The sequence below is a fragment of the Lactuca sativa genome, chromosome 5 (assembly GCF_002870075.4).
Source record: "Lactuca sativa cultivar Salinas chromosome 5, Lsat_Salinas_v11, whole genome shotgun sequence".
Lineage (NCBI taxonomy): Eukaryota > Viridiplantae > Streptophyta > Magnoliopsida > Asterales > Asteraceae > Lactuca > Lactuca sativa.
Window position 1 is genome coordinate 17,812,118 of NC_056627.2, and position 20,994 is coordinate 17,833,111.

Consider the following 20,994-nt stretch of genomic DNA (forward strand, 5'->3'; position numbering starts at 1 on the left):
CCTGCCGGCCATCTGTAATCCTCAAAGTAGCAGGGGCAGGTGCAGCCACCTTCCCTGCTGTAGCTAAACCCGGACACTGGGAATTTTTATGTCCCCTCTGATTGCACTAAAAGCATATCAGATCTGATGCTGCAACGATAGTAGCAGGAGCCGTACAATCCCTACTCAAATGTCCAATCCGACCGCACTTGAAGCAGCCGGAACTCCCTGCCTTGCACGCTCCTTCGTGCATCTTCCCACACCTACCACATCGACCGTGGCTCGGCTGGCCCCTGGACCTGTGATCTGAAACCCTGGGCTTTTTGCCCGAACCGCCTGAACCTGAAACCGCCTCCGGTTTCCTCTTCTTCTCCATCTCAAGATCAATCTCCCTCTCCCGAGCTCTAGCAATCATATCTTCCAGCGTTTTACAGCTGGACCGGCTCACAAACTGGCGGATATCGCTCCGCAACATCTCATGATAACGGGCCTTCTTCATTTCCTCATCAGCTACATACTGAGGAACGAGAAGAGCCCTCTCCCTGAACTTGGCGGTGATCTCCGCCACTGTCTCTGTAGTCTGGGTGAGGTCCTGGAACTCCCTAGCTAGCTGTTGCACCTCAATGACCGGTGCAAACTCCGCCCTGAACCTGGTAGAGAAATCAGCCCAGGTCATGGCGTCCAATGCTGCATCATCCCCAATGGCATGCCCGACCTCCTCCCACCAATCCCGTGCCCTGTCCTTCAAAAGACAGGACGCCAATCTGACCTTGTCCCCCTCGGGACATCTGCTAGTACGGAAAGCGTTGGCCACATCCGCCAACCATCTGGTGCTCGCTATGGGGTCTCGCGCCCCATGATAGTCCGGGGCTCCACATGCCCTGAACTCCCTGAAAGTAAGGGTGCGCGACCCCATCATGGCCGCCACCTCGGCACGGAAGGTGCCCAATCTCTCATCCATCAGCTCTAGAATCCCCTCCTTGATCGAACCGAAGATCACAGGAGTCTGCTCTATAATGATGCGCGTAATCTCCGAAGAAAGAAACTCTCGGGTCTGCTCATCCATGCGCTCATCCCCCGAACCTGAACCTGATCCCTCCCCGGCACCTCCGCTGCCGGCTGCTGGTCTCGAACGCAAAACCACCATTCTGAAACACATCACAATACATCAGAAAACAGAAATACCACAAGGGATCATTGTTACTACAACTAGCTTCCTGGTATCGTCTCAGCCTTTCTTGATTCGAGTACAGATCCTCTGCTTCCAGTAGTACGGGCCCATACTACCTTCCACATCTATCCGTACTTTCTTCAAGAACTGCCCTGACTCCACCAAGTCACTTCTACTACTACTGATCTCTACTACTCTCATCCTAGGCTTGCCCCAGGGAAACCTCAGACTCAACTCATCTGGTCCTCAGCTGCTGCAGGTCTCCTTATAATGCTAATTAACCACCACCTGAACACCATCACATGTGACGAAGATCAGATAATCCTTCAAGTAAAAGACCCGTCCCTATAACGGTTGGACTCAAACAAGAGCTGCGCAATAGGGCCAGTTCCAGCACTCTGGGATTATTCAACCCTGATCACATGTGGTGTAACGTGTTCACCTAATGGCTAACTTCCATCACTCAGAACTCCACAAAGCACGAAGCAAGCAGCATTCGGATAAAGGAAACATATTCAGGCAAAACTATTCTCAAAACGAGAAACTGATCTAGCATACAGTGCTAAGCTCATACTATCAGGCATAACCTAAACAGGCTATCCTACTGCTGTCTACTCAATACTAGCATGCAATACTCATAAAGCTGTAACACATAGAGCAGGCACATAAGGCATCCTCCTAGATCCTTAGTCCTATACTAGCATGCTATTCTACTGAAACTGAAACTGAACAAATAACTTGTATGGGTAATTTGGGAGTACTTACTTGAGCTCGGCTGATCGCATGCACCACACCCTTATCTTGTTTAAAAATTTCTTTCTTTCTAAGTGCTTTCAAAATTCTTTTAGAAAACATTTTCCTTTTAAAAATCTTTTTATTTCCCCTTAGTTTGAGTTCAGATACACCCGGAAGTGTATCCGAATCCCTCAAACCAGGGCTCTGATACCAACTTGTAACAACCCAAAAATTTAATTTTTCAACATAACCAAAAACCATAATCCGAGTGTCATATCATGAAACCATACATAATGCATCTCAAAATAATAATAAAACACGGTGCGGAAAACTGTATCATATCCATGACATATAAAAATCAGGAACTAAATCAACTCCCAGGATGAAAGCTGAAGCTGTGGTGTGTGCGATGCCATCAACCCGAGCTCTTCCCTCTGCTAGCGGAAGTACCTGAAACCAAAACTGAAACTGTAAGCACGAAGCTTAGTGAGCTCCCCCAATCTACCACATACCATACAATAATATATATATCAAGCACATACTGGGGCCTTGCCCCCTCCATCGGACCGAAGTCCGAAGCTGACTGACTGGGACCTTGTCTCCTACATCGGACCGCAATCCGAAGCTCACATCAGACCGAGTCTGAAGCTGACTGGGACCTTGTCCCCTACATCGAACCTAAGTCCGAAGCTGACATTGAACCGAAGTCCGAAGCTGACCGGGACCTTGTCCCCTACATCGAACCGAAGTCCGAAGCTGACATCGGACCGAAGTCCGAAGCTAACTGATCATAACATAACGTATCACTTAGCATGAACACACATAATCCTGTCTGAGCCACGAAGGCTTCAAACATGCTAACTACTGCGTCGGATAAAAATCTGGATACTACTGCTAGCTAAACGGGCCGGCATTGTGGCCTTAGACCCGCTCCTACTGAAAAGGAACTCACCTCGTGAATTGGCTGCTGAGTGAATAGCTCTGAGGGCTAACTGCTGCTGCTCCGGTATCTCCCCGGCTACAAGTCCATAAACACACTCAATCAAATACTAAACACTGCACTGGGTAAAGTGACTCTTTTACCCTTGGTCAAAGTCAACTCTCAGACAAAGTCAACTCTCGGTCAAGGTCAACCCATAGTTGACTTGACTCGCCGAGTTGGGACGCCAACTCGCCGAGTCCCTATTCTCACTCCTCGACCCTACTCGCTGCTACTCGCCGAGCATGGCATCGAATCGACGAGTACTCATTCGATCCAAGAACTCAGACAATCTTCATCCGACTCGCCGAGTTGTATGAACAACTCGACGAGTTGTTCTTGAGCTTAAGAAGATTGCCTTGGACTCGCCGAGTTGTATGAACAACTCGCCGAGTCCCTCCATCACTGAGTCTACCCTCGAACTCGCTGAGTCCACTCCACAACTCACTGGGCCCACTCGACATCGCTCAAAAGGAAGAAATCGGGGACTCGCGACTCGACTCGCCGAGTCGTTCTTCCGACTCGCCGAGTCACTGCCATGCAACTATTCTACACTCGATTCTGCTCGAATCCAATACATACAAATGATAGATCTGGGTCCAATAAGCTGATTTACCACGTAAAGTTTCCAACTTTACGTGTATAAACACATGAACAAAGGAAAAAGGCTAAAAAGGCACATAAAAGGGTAGATCTAGGGTTATGATGCACAATGGCTCCATAAAGACAATAGATCTGGGCTCTACAACCCCTAAATGAACAGATCTATGGATATCTCGACATAAAATGGCTTCCATATCAACATAAGGCTTGAGAAAGGCATCAACTAGATCTAAAGGGGATTTTAAAGCATAAAAGGGAAGGAAATCTGAAGAATACCTCAAAGAACTCTTGCTTTCCCTTGAATCTTCGCTCTACAATTCTTCTCCTTGCTCCTTTCTTCTTCTCCTTCTTCAAGCCTTCACAATTAGCACACAAAATCACTTAGAACACTCAATAACGAATTAGGGTTTTTCTCACAGCTTTAGAGGGTGAAGGAGGCGAGATTGGGGGCTATAAGGTGGCTTAAATAGTGGGCAACCCGGGGATTTAGGGTTTCTCCCAGACGGACAGACTCGCCGAGTCCAGAATATGGACTCGCCGAGTCGCCAGCTAACACGTGCTCGAAATCCCGTCCCTACTCGGCGAGTCAGGCTATGAACTCGCCGAGTCCCTTTACAAAACTTCAAAATAAATACCAAGGAATCATCATACCGGGAACGGGTCGTTACATATATATATATATATATATATATATATATACATATATATATATATATATATATATATATATATATATATATATATATATATATATATATATATATTCTACTATTACTTTTTAGAAGTGCTAACTTACAACCACTTAATCATACTTATAAAAATTACACATGTATCCTGTAACACCCCGACTCCCAGGTATAAAATTTACAGCTTTTTATTCATATTTAAAGGCCTACTCGACAAGTTAGATGCCCCAACTCGTCGTGTAGAAATGGATATGGCCGCGTGGTTTATGACATTTACTCGACAAGATGGAGGACCCCGACTCGACGAGTAGAGGTTATGCATGAAAACCTTAATTTCTAGGGTTTGCACCCTATTTAAAGGACCTTAAGCCCTTTCCTACAACCTCCTTACCACCTTTTGACGGCCAGAAGCAGCCCTGATCGATCTAAACCCTATTCTTGAGTGTGTGAGAGGCTAAAGTGTGTTTTTGGTGCATTTATTGAAGAAGCTTGGACGAGAAGAAGCTTGTAGATCCAGTATCTACATCGTCTTGGCTTGAATTTGAAGGTAAAATGTCTTTAACTTGACCTTCTATTTTCTAGATCTCTTCTTATGTGAGAATATGGGCATTTTGGGGCGAAATGGGGTCACTTCCGGATTTAAGCTTGTCACAAGGGCATGGTTTCAGATCTGGACTCCTCTAGGCCCTTATGGACATAAAGCCTCAAGCTTTATGAAACTTTGGCTCTCCACAATGTCCAAAACCTTCTTCTAAGGCTAGTTATGAGTGTTTTAGCTTCATGGAGCCTTGCATGCATGTAAAGTTAGCAATTTTACGTGATAACTATTGAGAGAAAAACTTGAGAAACATACTTGAACAAACATTAGAATAAGTTTATATTGCGGAAATTAAATTTAATCTCAAAGGATCATAAAGCTCAACAATAATATAAGTTAGAGTTAGATAGTTAGATGATTAGTTGTGGAATGATAAGGAAATATAAAAGACAAGAAGTATTATATCAAGTATACACTTAAGTTGATTCATAACAAGGAATGCAATCAGACCGAGTTAGTGAGTGAGATCAAACTTAGTGATTAAGTCTAAAAAAAAGACTTGCTCTTAAAGAGAGATTACAAGGAGTTACGATTATATTTAAGTGATAAGATAGAGAGAAAGAAGAGTGATAAGATTCAAGATGCGTAAGTGAGGTGTGTTCATTGAGAAATGGAGAAATCTATTTATAGAGTCTCGAAGATTAAATACAGACTAATCTGTTTAGAGTTTCCACGCAGGGCATTATGAATAAAAGATAGTACTTATACAAAGAACAGATAAAAGACTGAATCTAAGAATTGATGACGATGACTGCGGTTGCTGATCTTGACTGCAGGGAGAGATTGACTACGGTTCCTGAAGTACCTTTGGATTTCTTTTAAGTTTAAGAGGATCACTTTAATGTTTCAACAGTACAACACCCTAGGAGCCTAGATCTACAATTTGGAGCTTTGGTTTCACGTAAATGCATCTGAATGAGAAATGAACTGAAGGAACTCAATGAGTTGCATAGTCAACTCGACGAGTTGAATGAAGGTTTCCCGCCTTCTGGATTCTGCATGAACTCGGCGAGTTAGAGAGTTAACTTGACGAGTTGGTTAGGGTTTTCCCGACATTCTGGACACTACATGGACTCGATGAGTTGTTTGGAAACTTGGCAAATCGACTAGGGCTTTCATGATTTCTTGAGTTTTGAAGGAACTTGACGAGTCAGTAAGCTACACTCGACGAGTTGGGTCAACATGGACTGTTGACCTTGACCGTTGACTTTGACTTTGACCAAGGGTTGACCAGTTTGACTTCTAGGGGTATTTTAGTGTAACACTCTAAATTTTCAAATATATTTTTTCCATTTTTAAAACCACATCAAAACACAGTCTCACATTTCTCAAAACATAGAATGTATAAGTTGTTCAAAACACAAGGCAACAAATGGTTTGATAATTTCCTAAAATCCTCACAAACATAATCTCTAGCTGGTGTGTACAATCATGTCGGCGCCTTCCTGCGATCCTGAGATGTACCTGAAACACATTTTACACAAACAATGTAAGCACGAAGCTTAGTGAGTTCCCCAAAATACCACATATGCAAATAATAAGCCTCTCATGGCTATAGCTCAGCATGGACCCTCCGCTCATGAATCTAGGTGAGGACCCTCCGGTCTCACAGCTCGGTATGACCCCCCGGTCAAGTGTCTCAGTGAAGACCCTCCGGTCTCACAGCTCGGGTTGGACCCTCTAGTCCTGTATCTTAGTGAAGACCCTTCGGTCTCACAACTCGGTTTGGACCCTCCGGTCCTAACTCAGTAAGGAATAGAATAATATATAACATAAATCACAAAGACAAAATGCATAATATCACATAACTCAGTATAAGAACATAAGACCCTTCGGTCAATAACTCAGATAAGACCCTCCGGTTACACAATATTACCACTCAGGTAAGTATAGTGAGAAGACTCACCTCATAGAGTAAAGCAATATATCCCACACTTGAACTGCGGGTCTAGACTCTGCCCCTCCATAGCCTCCAAAATCCACAGCTTGACCAAAACCCTAAAGTCAACGGAAGTCAACAGTCAAAGCTGACCCAACTCGTCGAGTGTAACTCATCTAATCGTCGAGTTCCTCAGTACTTAGCAAATCACGATAGCCGGAGTCAACTCGCCGAGTTGCTAGCCAACTCGTCGAGTCCATGCAGAGTCCAAAAGATTGGGGGAAAACATGTATACAAAAACAGGAGAATCCGACTCAACTTGTCGAGTTGAATGCCCAACTCGTCAAGTTCTTCAACCATTTCACATTAAACTCATTCCAGTCGATTCCAACGCTCCAAACTCCAGATCCAACCTCCTAGCATGAAGTTTCCACATAAAGTTGCTAACTTTACGATCATGCAAGGCCTCACAAGGCTAAAACACCTAATACTAAGCTGAAGAAAAGGTTTAGGACATGAAGACGGGTCAAAGCTTCATAAAGCTTGAGACTTTAGGCCTAAAGTGCCTAGTAGTGTTTAGATCTAAGTCCTTGACCATATATGGCTGCTGATCACTCATGTCAGACATACTAGTCGATCCAGATCGTAACTCAAAAGGAACGGAGGGATCACATCTCACCAAGTATCAACCACTGGTAGTGCAATCAGATTGAATGAATCTCAATACTATGGCCTCAGACAATAGAATAACGACCATGCCTGGTCGGAAATATCCTCTGATATCCATAACCATAATCCCCAGCTTCCCTTCAAATGTTCCTTCCCTTTTTGAGTACCAGGTCAGCTCCTGACCTAAAAGTTGAACCTTCAAGGCTACCCCTAGCACATCCGACCACACGACTTCATAGTCGTTCTATCAATCCGCGCTGTCTCAACCAATCACACTTGAACTACAAAATCATGAAGTTCACTTTACCCCAAGCGATTACTACAACCGATTTGAAGTCGCATATCACCTCTGACCTCTGTCGTCCACTACTTGCTAATTCATGCATGTCGTGATCCTCCTCAAACAGACCGATTATCCCAAGTCTAAAACATCAGATGAGAAACATTCCCACTCAAAATAAAATCCATCTGAAAAATCCAAAATCCCAAACTGCTCGTCCTCCACACGGATAGAGCCTAAACTCAACACAAGAGTCTGGTCCGACACAGAAATGGAACCACTCGTATCCAATCTGATACTCAATTCATGACCCATGTTCCACAAATCTACGCATGCATTACACCTCGATCCTTCCAATTTGCGACAACCCCTCCCTAACTCAAAATATAATGGTTCCCGACCATCGCTGAGACCCTATTCTCTCCCTAATCCAGCCACCAGGTTCCCACAGACTCAATTGGCATGGCTACCCAGGCCTAAGAACCCTTATGCATCACAATCTGACTAGTGAATGCAACGACTCCCCACAGTCTTGCAACACTCTCTCACTGACTGATTAGTGCTATGACTCCCCACAGTCTTATGACACTCTCTCACTAACTACTGAGTGCTACAGCTCCCTGTAGTCTCACAATACTCTTTCTCTCACTGACTCATGAATGCTACGAATCTTCGTAGTATTACGATACTCTCTCTTACTGACTCGTGAATGTTATGGCTCTCTGTAGTCCTACGATACTCTCTCTCCCACTGACTTGTGAATGCTACGATTCCCCGCAGTTTGACGATACTCTCTCTCTGACTCGTGTATGCTACGGCTCCCCACAGTCATACGATACCCTCTCTCACCGTCTCGTGTATGCTATGGATCTCCGCAGTCATATGATACTCTCCCTCACTGACTCGTGTATTCTACGACTCTTTGTAGTCTTACAATACTCTCTTACTGAATCGTGTATGCTACATCTCCCCGCTATCATACGATACTCTCTCTTACTATCTTGTGAATGCTACAGCTCCCACAGTCATACGATACTCTCTCTCACTATCTCGTGAATGCTATGGCTCTCCGTAGTCTTACAACACTCTCTCACTCGCCATGGGCTCATCCTATGATTTTTCCCTAACTATCCTAAGTGATTACTCCCACCCGGATCTACTCACTCTCTTATCATCCCATAATCTCCTCATCAAGTCATCACCACACTGAGTTCACTAACTCATGCTCCACAGTCCAACATAGATAGGTGCACACACCCACCCAGATTATGCATCACTACTCTTGATGAAAATTCTCGTAGACTAGGCACTTTCCCTCAGTATAATTTACACCCTTGGATAATCCCTATCTGGAGACAATTAACTGATGATCTCACATCTAGAAATATAGTCGCTTGATGTTCCACTTGCCGTCTGACAACCCAAGTCTCATAGTAATCCAACAATTTAGGGCATCATACTCAGATACCTCGATACACTATCACAAAATCTTACAATGTCTTGCCACGACCACTGATCTTCCATTAACATAACTCAGAAATTTAAAGTACTCCAACCCACAATTTAAAGCATGGAGGAATTGTCAATGATTGAGAACATGTTGACGACAATCCAAAGCCCCATCCTCTACTGATCAACCCCATGCGGAACTACTCATACCGACTCTTAAGTTGATTGAAAAATCAATTGCTGCCCTTCCTAGAGTACAAATAACAATCTATACATCGAACTATCAATCTCTCAACAATCGAATCTTGGCCTCAGTGACCCAACCTTCTCTAAACTTAAACATTGGGACACCCGAAGAAACACGAACCATAATCGGATTCCTGTCCAATGGCCACCTGCCGTGAAGACACTCATTCTCTCTTGAGCATATGTAACATGCATCATCTTGCTCTGTACGTTGCCTTGACTATTACATGACCCCAGTCTCATATATTTGGACCGCAAATCCCCATAACCCAAACTTTTGTACCATGTCAGATTGAGGATCCTCCCCACAGAATACCCAATTCTCCCCCACTTAAGGTTCGAACCATCGTCCATTGACATACCAACAGACCACACTTCAGATTGGCTCACTAGATGTACCACTCTCGACTCGTGGAATGTACACTCAACACTCAATGTCCTTCCAGATAATGAACAAATGACTCCAAGTATCCTATATCTCAGATGAATACCTCAGAATCCTCCCAATATAACTGCCTCTTAGTTACCCAAAATCTCATACCGACACTCCACCAAACTTCTCGACTGTCCCGAATTAGTTACGACTCTCAACCTGAAATAATGAACTATCATACACACCTCATCTCCGATTCCTCTACCAACATTTCATCGCATGAATTATCATTGAAGCAAGAGAACTCACTCTCACAGTCGTTATACAACATAGACAACGAGGGCCATCGCCCCGATATACTCCTCTTGATTACCTGGAACTGCTGCTAATATATGCCTTACTATACTCAACTAAGGCATATCATTGTCCTCATCCATCTCAGTCCCCTATGATGACTCTCTCGCGGTATAAGAAATACCTTGCAACAGACGTACCATAAATACTTTGGTGAAAATATCACAACTATATGCTACCCCATGAGGTTTACCTCCAAACTCTGGAACCGAAAGCTCGTTATCTCTTTCGCTCCACACGGGGAAGCGGTAATAGTGTAATTCTCGTCACAGAAAGTGACATCTCAACCATCGGCTGATCACTCAACCCAAACCGCAATCCTCCACAAGGCATTATCTCCACTTCTCCTTGAGTCCTGCGACTCTAACTGGCAGCTTGCTAGTCAGACCCCTCGGGATCTAAACTCAATTTTCCTTGCAAGGTACACTCTGTTGAAGCTCGACCGACATGGCCCTCTTGCCCCACAACTACCATATCCATTCTCTGTCTGAACAACCACAGTGGGATAACTGGTAAAGACGGAAGCACTCTTTGCTACGAATCATGGTACCCGAAACCATGTTATCTCCCCCTCAATCAGCTACTTAGAACCTCTCGAATTCTCCTTGTTTCAAGTATGGTTCCTCTACTTTCAGTAGTACGAGCCCTTACTACCTTCCAAATTTACGCATACTTTCCACACGGATCGTCCCAGATCTCCTAAGTAGTTGCTCAACCTTCTCAATCAACCAATCCCATTACACATGCTCGCTCCCCAGCGAATTCTCACCTCTAAACAGTGCACTTATCGGGCTAAAATTACTCCCTAGGCTCTCCTAGGTTCTCACACTTCTCTGCCATCAGCTGCTGAAGAACTCCTCATGATGCCAACCATCTACCTTTTGAATATCGTCATATTCACTTAGTAGCTAACTCCCATCATTCAAGAGTTCCACAAAGCACAAAGCAAGTAGCATTCGAGCATCGAATAACCTCCACCAACACATAAAACCACTCTAGCATACAACTCCACTTGCTTTATCCACAACTCAATAGGCATCACCGAACTCAGGCAATCCCATCTCTCATGGGTATCTAACTACTCTCTCAGTAGATTCCTCAGATGCAAATCTAGGTATGTCTCCTAGATTACTCCTCTACTCAAAGCTCTCTCTAAAAGATTCCTGCTGGGTACTCCTACTCAGCACATGTATAGAGCAAATAATGGATAATATCAATCAATAGCATCCCATAGGCTAAAGCATCATGAATCAGGAAACTCTAGCTCTAAATTCGTGAACTACCTAGCCTATCCTCTAGCATGCAACTCTAATATCTCATAAGTATCTCATAATGTAAACAAGTAATGGTATTTTGGGAAATCACCACTCGGGCTCTGGCTGATTGTACACACTGCTCCATTTTGTTTTCTCTTTAAAGCTCTTACAAAGCTCTTACTAGTTTTAGAAATAATTTTTTTAGAAAAATTTCTCAAATCCTCAGTTTTAGTCTAGACATACCCAAGAGTACATCCGAATCCCTCAAACCAAGGCTTTGATACCAACTTGTAACACTCTAAATTTTCAAATATATTTTTTTTTTCATTTTTAAAACCACATCAAAACACAGTCTCACATTTCTCAAAACACAAAATGTGTAGGTTGTTCAAAACACAAGGCAACAAATGGTTTGATAATTTCCCAAAATCCCTAAAAATGTAATCTCTAGCTGGTGTGTACAATCATGTCGGCGCCTTCCCACGATCCTGAGATGTACTTGAAACACATTTTACACTAAAACTGTAAGCATGAAGCTTAGTGAGTTCCCCAAAATACCACATACACAAATAAAAAGCCTCTCATTGCTATAGCTCAGCATGCACCCTTCGGCCATGCATCTCGGTGAGGACCCTCCGGTCTTACGGCTCGGTGTGGACCCTCCGGTCATGTGTTTTAGTGAAGACCCTTCGGTCTCATAGCTCGGGTTGGACCCTCCAGTCTTGTATCTCAGTGAAGACCTTCCGGTCCTAACTCATTAAGGCATAAAATAATATATAACATAAATCACAAAGAAAAAATTCATAATATCACATAACTCGGTATAAGCACATAAGACTCTTCAGTCAATAACTCAGATAAGACCCTCCGGTCACACGGTATTACCACTCAGGTAAGTATAGTGAGAAGACTCACCTCGTAGAGTAAAGCAATATATCCCACACTTGAACTGCTAGTCTAGACTCTGCCCCTCCCTAGCCTCCAAAATCCATAACTTGACCAAAACCCTAAAGTCAACGGAAGTCAAAAGTCAAAGCTGACCCAACTCGTCGAGTGTAACTCATCTACTCGTTAAGTTCCTCAGTACTCAAGAAATCACGAAATCCCGAGTCAACTCGCTGAGTTGCTAGCCAACTTCTCAAGTCCATGTAGAGTCCTAAAGATCGGGGGAAAGCCCTAACCACTCGTCGAGTCGTTCCACCAACTCGTCGAGTTTACTCCGTATTCAAAATCAGGAGAACCCGACTCAACTTGTCGAGTTGAATACCCAACTCGTCAAGTTCTTCAACCATTTCACATTAAACTCATTCCAGTCGATTCCAACGCTCCAAACTCCAGATCGAACCTCCTAGGATAAAGTTTCCACATAAAGTTGCTAACTTTACGATCATGCAAGGCCTCACAAGGCTAAAACACCCAATACTAAGCTGAAGAAAAGGTTTAGATATGAAGATGGGTCAAAGCTTCATAAATCTTGAGACTTTAGGACTAAAGTGCCTATTAGTGTCTAGATCTAAGGTCTCAGCTCCATAGCATGCTCACAACCATTAATGACTCAAGGAGAAATTCGAAAGGACCATAAACTCTCTAATGGAGAGATCTAACAAACAAGAAGTCAAGGTATTAAATTTTTACCTTCAAATGACTGCTACCATTGAGATGATGCCGGATCCAAAGACTCCTTCTTGTTCCAAGCTTCTTATCTTCACGGAATGCACCTAAAACCCACCCTCTATTAGCTCTAGACACTCTCAAATGGAAGGTACTTGATTAGGGATTGTCTTAGGGTGGTAAAGTGACGAGGGAGGCGGGGTAAAGGAGTTAAAGTCCTTTAAATAGGGTGCAAGCTCGAATAATTAGGGTTTCATCAAACAGGCTCAACTCGTCGAGTCCAGTCCTCTGACTCGACGAGTAGACTTCATATCCCGCGCATCATGATCAAATCCTACACGACAATTCGGGACCAACCAACTTGTCGAGTAGGTCCTCTAATGTGAATACAATTCTCAAGTTCCGCATCTGGGAAATTGGAGTGTTACATTTAGTTATTTGCAAATTTATAGAAGTGGATCATTGGTGGATGTAGGTGATTGAGTTTGGAGCTATATTTAGGGAGTTTGACATTATCATTCCGAGATACTTGTGACATGAGTTTTCCTCACTATACTCGAGGTTTGAAGGCACCAAGATCGACGCTTTGGATTGCTATCCTGCTTTATTGTTAGTGTGATCTGTTAAATCGGTATCCTGCTAGATAGGATGTTTCTATGTGGTTATGATCAGTTAGATCGGTATCCTGATAGATAGGATGTTGCCATGCTTATTCATCTGTAGATCGGTTTGCTGTTTGTAGACTGTTATGTGATTATCTGATATATGTGCACATGATTGATTGGTAGTTGAGGCTTATCTGCTTTGTGCGAGAGCCAACATAATGGGGCATTCCAACCCGATGGTTGTGGGTCGAGGGTATTCCATCCTGTGGATGATTGGACTTATAGTATGTGAGCATTCCAACCCGATGGTTGTGGGCCAAGGGTATACTATCCTGAAGATGATTGGACCCATAGTATGTTGGCATTCGAACCCGATGGTTGAGGTCCTGGGGCATTCCAACCCGATGGTTGATTGGGTCCATAGTATGTTGTTATTATATGTGTGTTATTTGTTGTGCGGGTATTTTGGGGGAACTTACTAAGCTTCGGGCTTACAATTTTGGATTTTGTTTCAGGTACTTCAGACGATCGTAGGAAGGCGAAGGCGTGATCGTGCACCTCCTCATATTTTTATGATCTTGATTTCTGGGATACTCTGACATGAAACCATTTTGAAAACAAATTTGTAATAATTATTGGTTTTTGAATGATTTAAAAAATTTTAAATTGGCATTATTTTTATGGGTGTTACAAGTTGGTATCAGAGCCTTGATTTGAGTGAATTGGAGGAACACTTGTGTGAATCCAGTCTCAAACCAAGGAGAAGATTTTCAAAGTGATTTTCAAATGGTTTTCGAAATACTAAAGGAGGATGAAGAGTGTATGATCAGCCGGAGCCAATAAGTAGACCCCAGAATACCATATGGATATTTGATATTCTGATATGCTAGAACAGCATGCTAGTGATAGACTAGGGATCTTCAGGAATTGCATGATAGAATTGTCTGATTATATTATGCCTTAGTTCCTATAGGGCTCTCTTGTTGAGATGATTTATGACTCTTTCGCGTGTAAACTTGCTATTGAGTGGATACGCTAAGTCACATACTGCATGGTTTAAAGGATTTTAGGCTGAGAGGTTTGGTCTTGATGTGCAGCTCTCATCTGAGTCCAAGCATTGTGGGATTGAATCTTTTAGCCTAAGATTGTTTAAACTTTGGGGTATGCGATTGTATTCATGTGATAGTCATCTGGCACCAATAGAGGGTCGTGTGGCAGATAGTGGTTAGACGGATGAGTTGTGTGGGGTCACTCGGCCAGTTAGGAGATATTTAGCCTTCCTCTAGGAGTGAGTATTGAGTGCTCGCCATGTATATGTATATTGTTAGGGCGTTGTGATGATACTTGAGACAAATATGGGTAGGTGTTGAAGGTAGTATGGGCTCGTACTACTGAAAGCACATGACCCATACGTGTAGCAAGGACGTCACAACCCCTAGGGTTTAGTTGGGATCAGTTCAGGGAGATGTTCCGCGCTCACTAAATTCCACGGGTCGAGCGCGAGAGGCTGTCACAGGAGTTTTTGGATCTGAGACAGGGTACGGAGACAGTGACGAAGATCACCCACATGTTTTCACTGAGAGGGTGATGTTTTGCCTGGAGTTTGCTTCTGAGCAGGCTCATATGACACATTATCTAAGCATGCTCAAGACCGATATTCGTCAGTTTTTTTCTACCCAACATTGTGATACACTGCTGGAGTTATAGGAGGCCGCTAGGCGGCGAGCTTGAGATCGAGTTACAGTTACGGGAGCAGAGGCAGGCCTCAACGTAGTCACAGATGGCGCCAAAGCGGTCCAAGACCGCTGATTCTAGGTCTGGAGGTCAGCCCAGTCACACTTGCGGGAAGTGCGGGAAGGCTCATTCGGGGGTTTGCCGATCTGGTAGTGGGTGCCACAAGTGTGGCAAGCAGGGCCACATTGCTAGGGATTGTAGGTAGAAGATTCCAGCTTCTAGGGTCAGACTTTGTTACCATTGTGAGCAGGTGGGCCATATGAAGGCCCAATGTCCCCTACTAGCCTCCAAGCTGGCGTAGGCTCCCGCACCAGCTACACTGAGGATTACTGACGGGGGTCAGGGTAGAGCAGAGCCTCTGAAGGCTCGGGGATGCGCCTTCCACCTTACCGTGGAGGAGGCGAGGACAACACCGGATGTGGTTGCTGGTATGTTTTTATCCTTTATCTTATTGATTATATTTGTTTTAAGCTTATATGTTTGTACCTATGATTAGGTATGTTTTTTGTGAACTCCTTACCTGCTTTGGTATTATTTGACTCGAGGGTGAGTCGGTCATTTGTCTCTCAGTCATTCAGTAGGGAGTTTGGTTAGCCAGTAGGAGAGCTACAGTGTCCGTTGCGAGTCTCTATCACCAACAAACATAGGATTTCCGCTTCTTCAGTCTATCAGGGTTGTGTGTTAGGGATCTTCGGGGTATCTTTCTCGATAGACTTGATTCCGATTCCCATGGGGGATGTATGTGTGATTGTGGGTATGGACTGGCTTAGCCACTTCGGTGCCATGGTCGACTGCGAGGGTCAGGGGGTGGTAGTTCGAACCCCAAGTGGGGGAGAACTGGTTATTTTCGGCGAGGGCACCAAGTTGGGTTCAGGGTTTTGCTCAGCTTCCAGGGCTCAAAAGTATATTCAGCACGGGTGTGCGGGTTATCTAGCGTCTTTGTTGGATACGTGCGTCAGAGATCATACCTCAGTTCCAGAGGTTCCATTAGTCAGGGAGTTCGTTGACGTGTTCTCGGAGGAGTTACCCAGAGTGCCTCCAGAGAGGCAAGTCGAGTTTAGGATCGACCTAGTGCCAGGTGTGGCCCCTATCGCCAAGGTGTCGTACCGATTGGCACCACCAAAGATTCATGAGTTGTCACCACAGTTGTAGGAACTGTTGGGCAAGCAGTTCATTCGTCCGATCAGTTCTCCATGGGGAAGAAGGATGGTTCACACCGGATGTACATCGACTACCAGGAACAAGTTGACGGTGAAGAACTGTTATCCACTCCTTAGGATAGATGATCTTTTCAATCAGTTGCAAGGGGCATCTTGGTTCTCCAAGATAGACTTGAGGTCCGGGTGCCATCAGTTCAGGGTTAGAGAGGAGGACATGGAGAAGACCGCGTTCCGGACTCGTTATGGACATTATGAGTTCTTGGTGATGCCGTTTGGGCTCATAAACGCGCCGGTAGTGTTTATGAACCGTATAAATCAGGTCTGCAAACCGATGCTCGATCGCTCGGTAATTGTGTTCCTAGATGATATCTTGGTGTACTCCAAGACCAGGGAGCAGCACGAGGAGCATCTTCGGGAGCTATTGGGAGTCTTAAGGCGAGAACGGATGTATGACAAGTTCTCGAAGTGTGAGTTTTGGTTACGAGAGGTTCAGTTCCTTGGACATCTCGTTAACCAAGAGGGGATTTTGGTCGATCTTGCCAAGATTGAGGCGATTATGTAGTGGGAGGTTCCAAAATCTCCCTCGGATATCAGGAGATTCTTGGGATTGGCAGGGTGCTACTGGAGATTCATACAAGATTTCTCTAAGATTGCAGTACCCCTCACTCATCTGACGAGGAAGGGGGTAGATTTCTGGTGGGGCCACGAGCAACAAAGGGCATTTGAGACCCTCAGACAACGACTTTGCGAGGCTCCAGTCTTGACTCTCTAGGAGAGAGTTGAGGATTTTTTAGTGTTTTGTGATGCATCTATCATGGGACTGGGAGCAGTCATCATGTAGAGAAGACGGGTGATAGCCTACGTGTCACGACAGTTGAAGCCGCATGAGACAAGATACCCCACACACGACTTGGAGTTGGGAGAGGTGGTTTTCGCTCTCAAGATTTGGAGACATTATCTCTACGGGGTCTGTTGTACCATATAAATGAGCCATAAGAGTCTGAGACACATCATGGATCAGCCGAACGTGAACATGAGGCAGCACAAGTGGCTGGACATAATCAAGGATTATGACTGCGAGATCCTTTACCATCCGAGTGAAGCGAATGTTGTAGCGGATGCTCTGAGTCGCAAGTCAGCTGGATCTTCTACTCCAGGGACATGTATAAGGATATCATTGGATTCTACACTTGTGAGCTTGATTAGGGAAGCTCAGGTTGAGGGTATGCGATAGGAGAATTGGAAGCTTGAGAGGATCAGTTGCAAGTCGGAGATTATTGACCCGTTATGGTCGGGTCTGGGTTCTGATGTCTGGTGGGGTTAGATAGATTGTTTTGGAGGAGGCTCATAAGTCTAGCTTATCTATTCACCCGTGGGCCACCAAGATGTATAGGGATTTGCAACCAAGTTACTGGTGGCCATGCATGAAGAGGGAGATCGCATGGTACGTTGAGAGGTGCTTGACCTGCCGGATGGTCAATGTCGAGCATCAGAGGCCGCATAGTCAGCTGCTGCCTCTGGAGATTCCCAGGTGGAAATGGGAGTAGATCACGATGGATTTCATCACCAAGCTATCGAGGACGGCTAGGGGTTTCGACGCTATTTGGGTCATCGTGGATCGATTGAACAAGAGCGCCCATTTCCTAGTGATACGGGAAACTTCATCGGCCGAGAAGCTAGTCGACTTGTATATCCACGAGATCGCTGCTTGCCATGGGGTACCAATCTATATTGTCTCAAACCGCGATGTTCGGTTCACCTTCCATTTCAGGACCAAGTTCCACGAGGAACTGGGCACACGACTGCACTTCAGTACAACCTATCATCCGCAGACAGACTGTAATGCCCAGTTCCTGGTATGTATTTTAAAAAAGAATTATTCATTTTTGCAAAGGGACTCGACGAGTTGGAGGCCCCAAACTCGCCGAGTAGGAATGGGATTTTTGGACGCGGGACTTGAAGTTTACTCGACGAGTCGAGAAGCCTCGACTCGAAGAGTAGGGCTGTCAGAGTGAAACCCTAGTTTTCAGGGTTTGCACCCTATTTAAAGACCTTAACACCCCCATTGTGGCCTCCCTCATCGCCTCCCATAGTCCAACAAACCCTAATTCATGATCTTGAGCTTTGTGAGTGTGTATGAGTGAAAAAGGAGTGATTCTTTGGTTTTTTCTTGAAGGAGTGGAAGCTAGAAGTGCTTTCTTGAAGGAAGGAGCTTTGGATCTAGAAGAAGAACTTCATTTCCAGTTAATTTGAGGTATAAAGTCTATAACTTGTCTATTTCTTTTCTAGATCTCTTCATGGGATAACTTGGATCACATTATGGAACCATTCATGGATGCAAGAATGTTTTGGAGTAATAACCTCTGATCCAGAGTCTTTGAGGGACCCTGCGGCATAAAGGTGCCAAATTTATGGCCATGGGAGTCCCATGCATCAAGTGAACCACTTTTAGGGATTTTTGAGCTAAATAATCCATGCATGCACATAAAGTTAGAAACTTTGCGTGATATATCGACCTTAGGGAACCAGATCTATGTTTTGGATGCATTAAGCCTGACTAAAAACGACTATATGGATTTAGACTATGGGGGACTCGACGAGTTGTTCCTACGACTTGGCAAGTTGGGTCGTGGTACCCCAACCTTTTCTGTTACTGAGTAAACTCGTTGAGTCTAGGAGATGACTCAGCGAGTTGGACATGTTTTGGGCTTAAAGATTAAAGAACTCGACGAGTCAAAGGAGGAACTTGGCGAGTTATGAACAAAAGGTCCCGAATATGTTTTGAGGAAGAACTCGACGAGTAAAAGTGGGGCCTCAGGGTCATATGGATTATGGAACTCGGCGAGTTGATGGATGTCACACCCCCGAACCACGGCGGAAATGTCCGAGGGCTCGTGTGACTATCAATTGAATATCATCACAATGAATATGCATGAACAAACACATACATCACCAACAATACATAGTATAACTGTCATTGTTCACATCAAGTACATTGTTTAAATATTACATATCCATAGCATAAATTGTTTGAGAGTCACAAAATATAACATCGTAACACACTTGGTAACTTTCCTTAGCTTATCTGTTACCTGAGAATACAAGTTGTTTTGAAAACATCAACATATATAGTGTTGGTGAGTTCATAAGCATGTCTGATATAAAATTAGTTTGTATTGTTTGTAAAACCCAGAAAATCCGATATTTTCTGTTCAAAAACTATTTGCGAAAAAGATGCGATGATCCCATAAGTGCATGTGTATGTGATTTCAAAACAAGTAAAAGTGATTGTTATTCAAAATTGATTATTGTATTGTAGTTGTTGAGTGTAGGAGTGAGTAATGTTGTCCCCCCGGAAAACCCGATGTTTTCCGATACAAATATTATGATAGTTTTTGTATTATTGTATCATCACAACGAATGAATATGATTTCTCATGATTACTTAGATGGTATTGGATCTCTATGTAAGTCGTTATAACCATGCATAATGATGACTAATTCACCTGTCTTTGCATTTTTTCAAACGCCGGTTTTGATCAAGATTTTGTCACCCTAGACTGGCCGAGTCTAACTGTAGCGAACAACTCAGGTGTGGGGGAGTCACCCCTAAATAGATCTATACACAAACTCTCACTCTCCCTCCAGGAGACTCTAATTATAACTACAGACTACAACCGACACTTATTGGTGTTACTCGTTATTTCCCACTAAATCCAACTGAAATTGAATAACCTTGTTTAACAACCTGATTTATGTTTACTTGAATAAAAGGGTAAGCCTAACAGACGAAGAGAAGAGGGCAGCAGAGGCCCACTAATCATGTATGTTATTATAGGCTGTCGAGTATGCGACGGACACGTTAGCCCATCACGCATATGTTTGATTTGAACCTTACTAGCAATGCAAATGGGCCACTAAGGCCCAATAGCATGTAAAAGCCATTGAGGGTCCATTAGGCATGTAATTGGGTCACCGGAGGCCCAATAAACATGTGTGGTTATATTGGGCCCAAATAGTCATGATATTGGGTCATGAAAGCCCAATAGCACGAATAGAAGGTATTTGAGCCCAACCATTGAATCATTTATAATTCATTGATCTTAAGTTTGGAATGTAGCTATTTGTTTTAAGCGAAATGTTTATTCGAAGTATTAAACCGCTTTGACGTTCGATTTATAACGTATATATATATATATATATATATATATATATATATATATATATATATATATATATATATATATATATATATATATATATATATAACTACACGTTATAAACTTGATATTTTTAACCCAAGAATTTATAATTTGTCGATTTGGTCCAAAAACATTTAGATTGACCATTGTGGCCCTTTTTCCTATAAAAATGGCGCTTTTAGTCACTTTTATGAAAATTGTCATTTTTGGTCCTTAAAACATTTTTCTTGACATTTTCAACTCAAACTTTATTTGAATAATAATTTCAGCCCAAAACTATTGTATTTTTCATTTCCAGCCTTTATTTGTAAGAGGTTTACATTTTTGGCTCAATATCCGTAAGTTTTACAATTTTAACCCCAAAATCAAAAACTTTGGATTTTTAGTCTAGTTTGGTAATAAAATCGTTTTCAACCCCTGAAACTT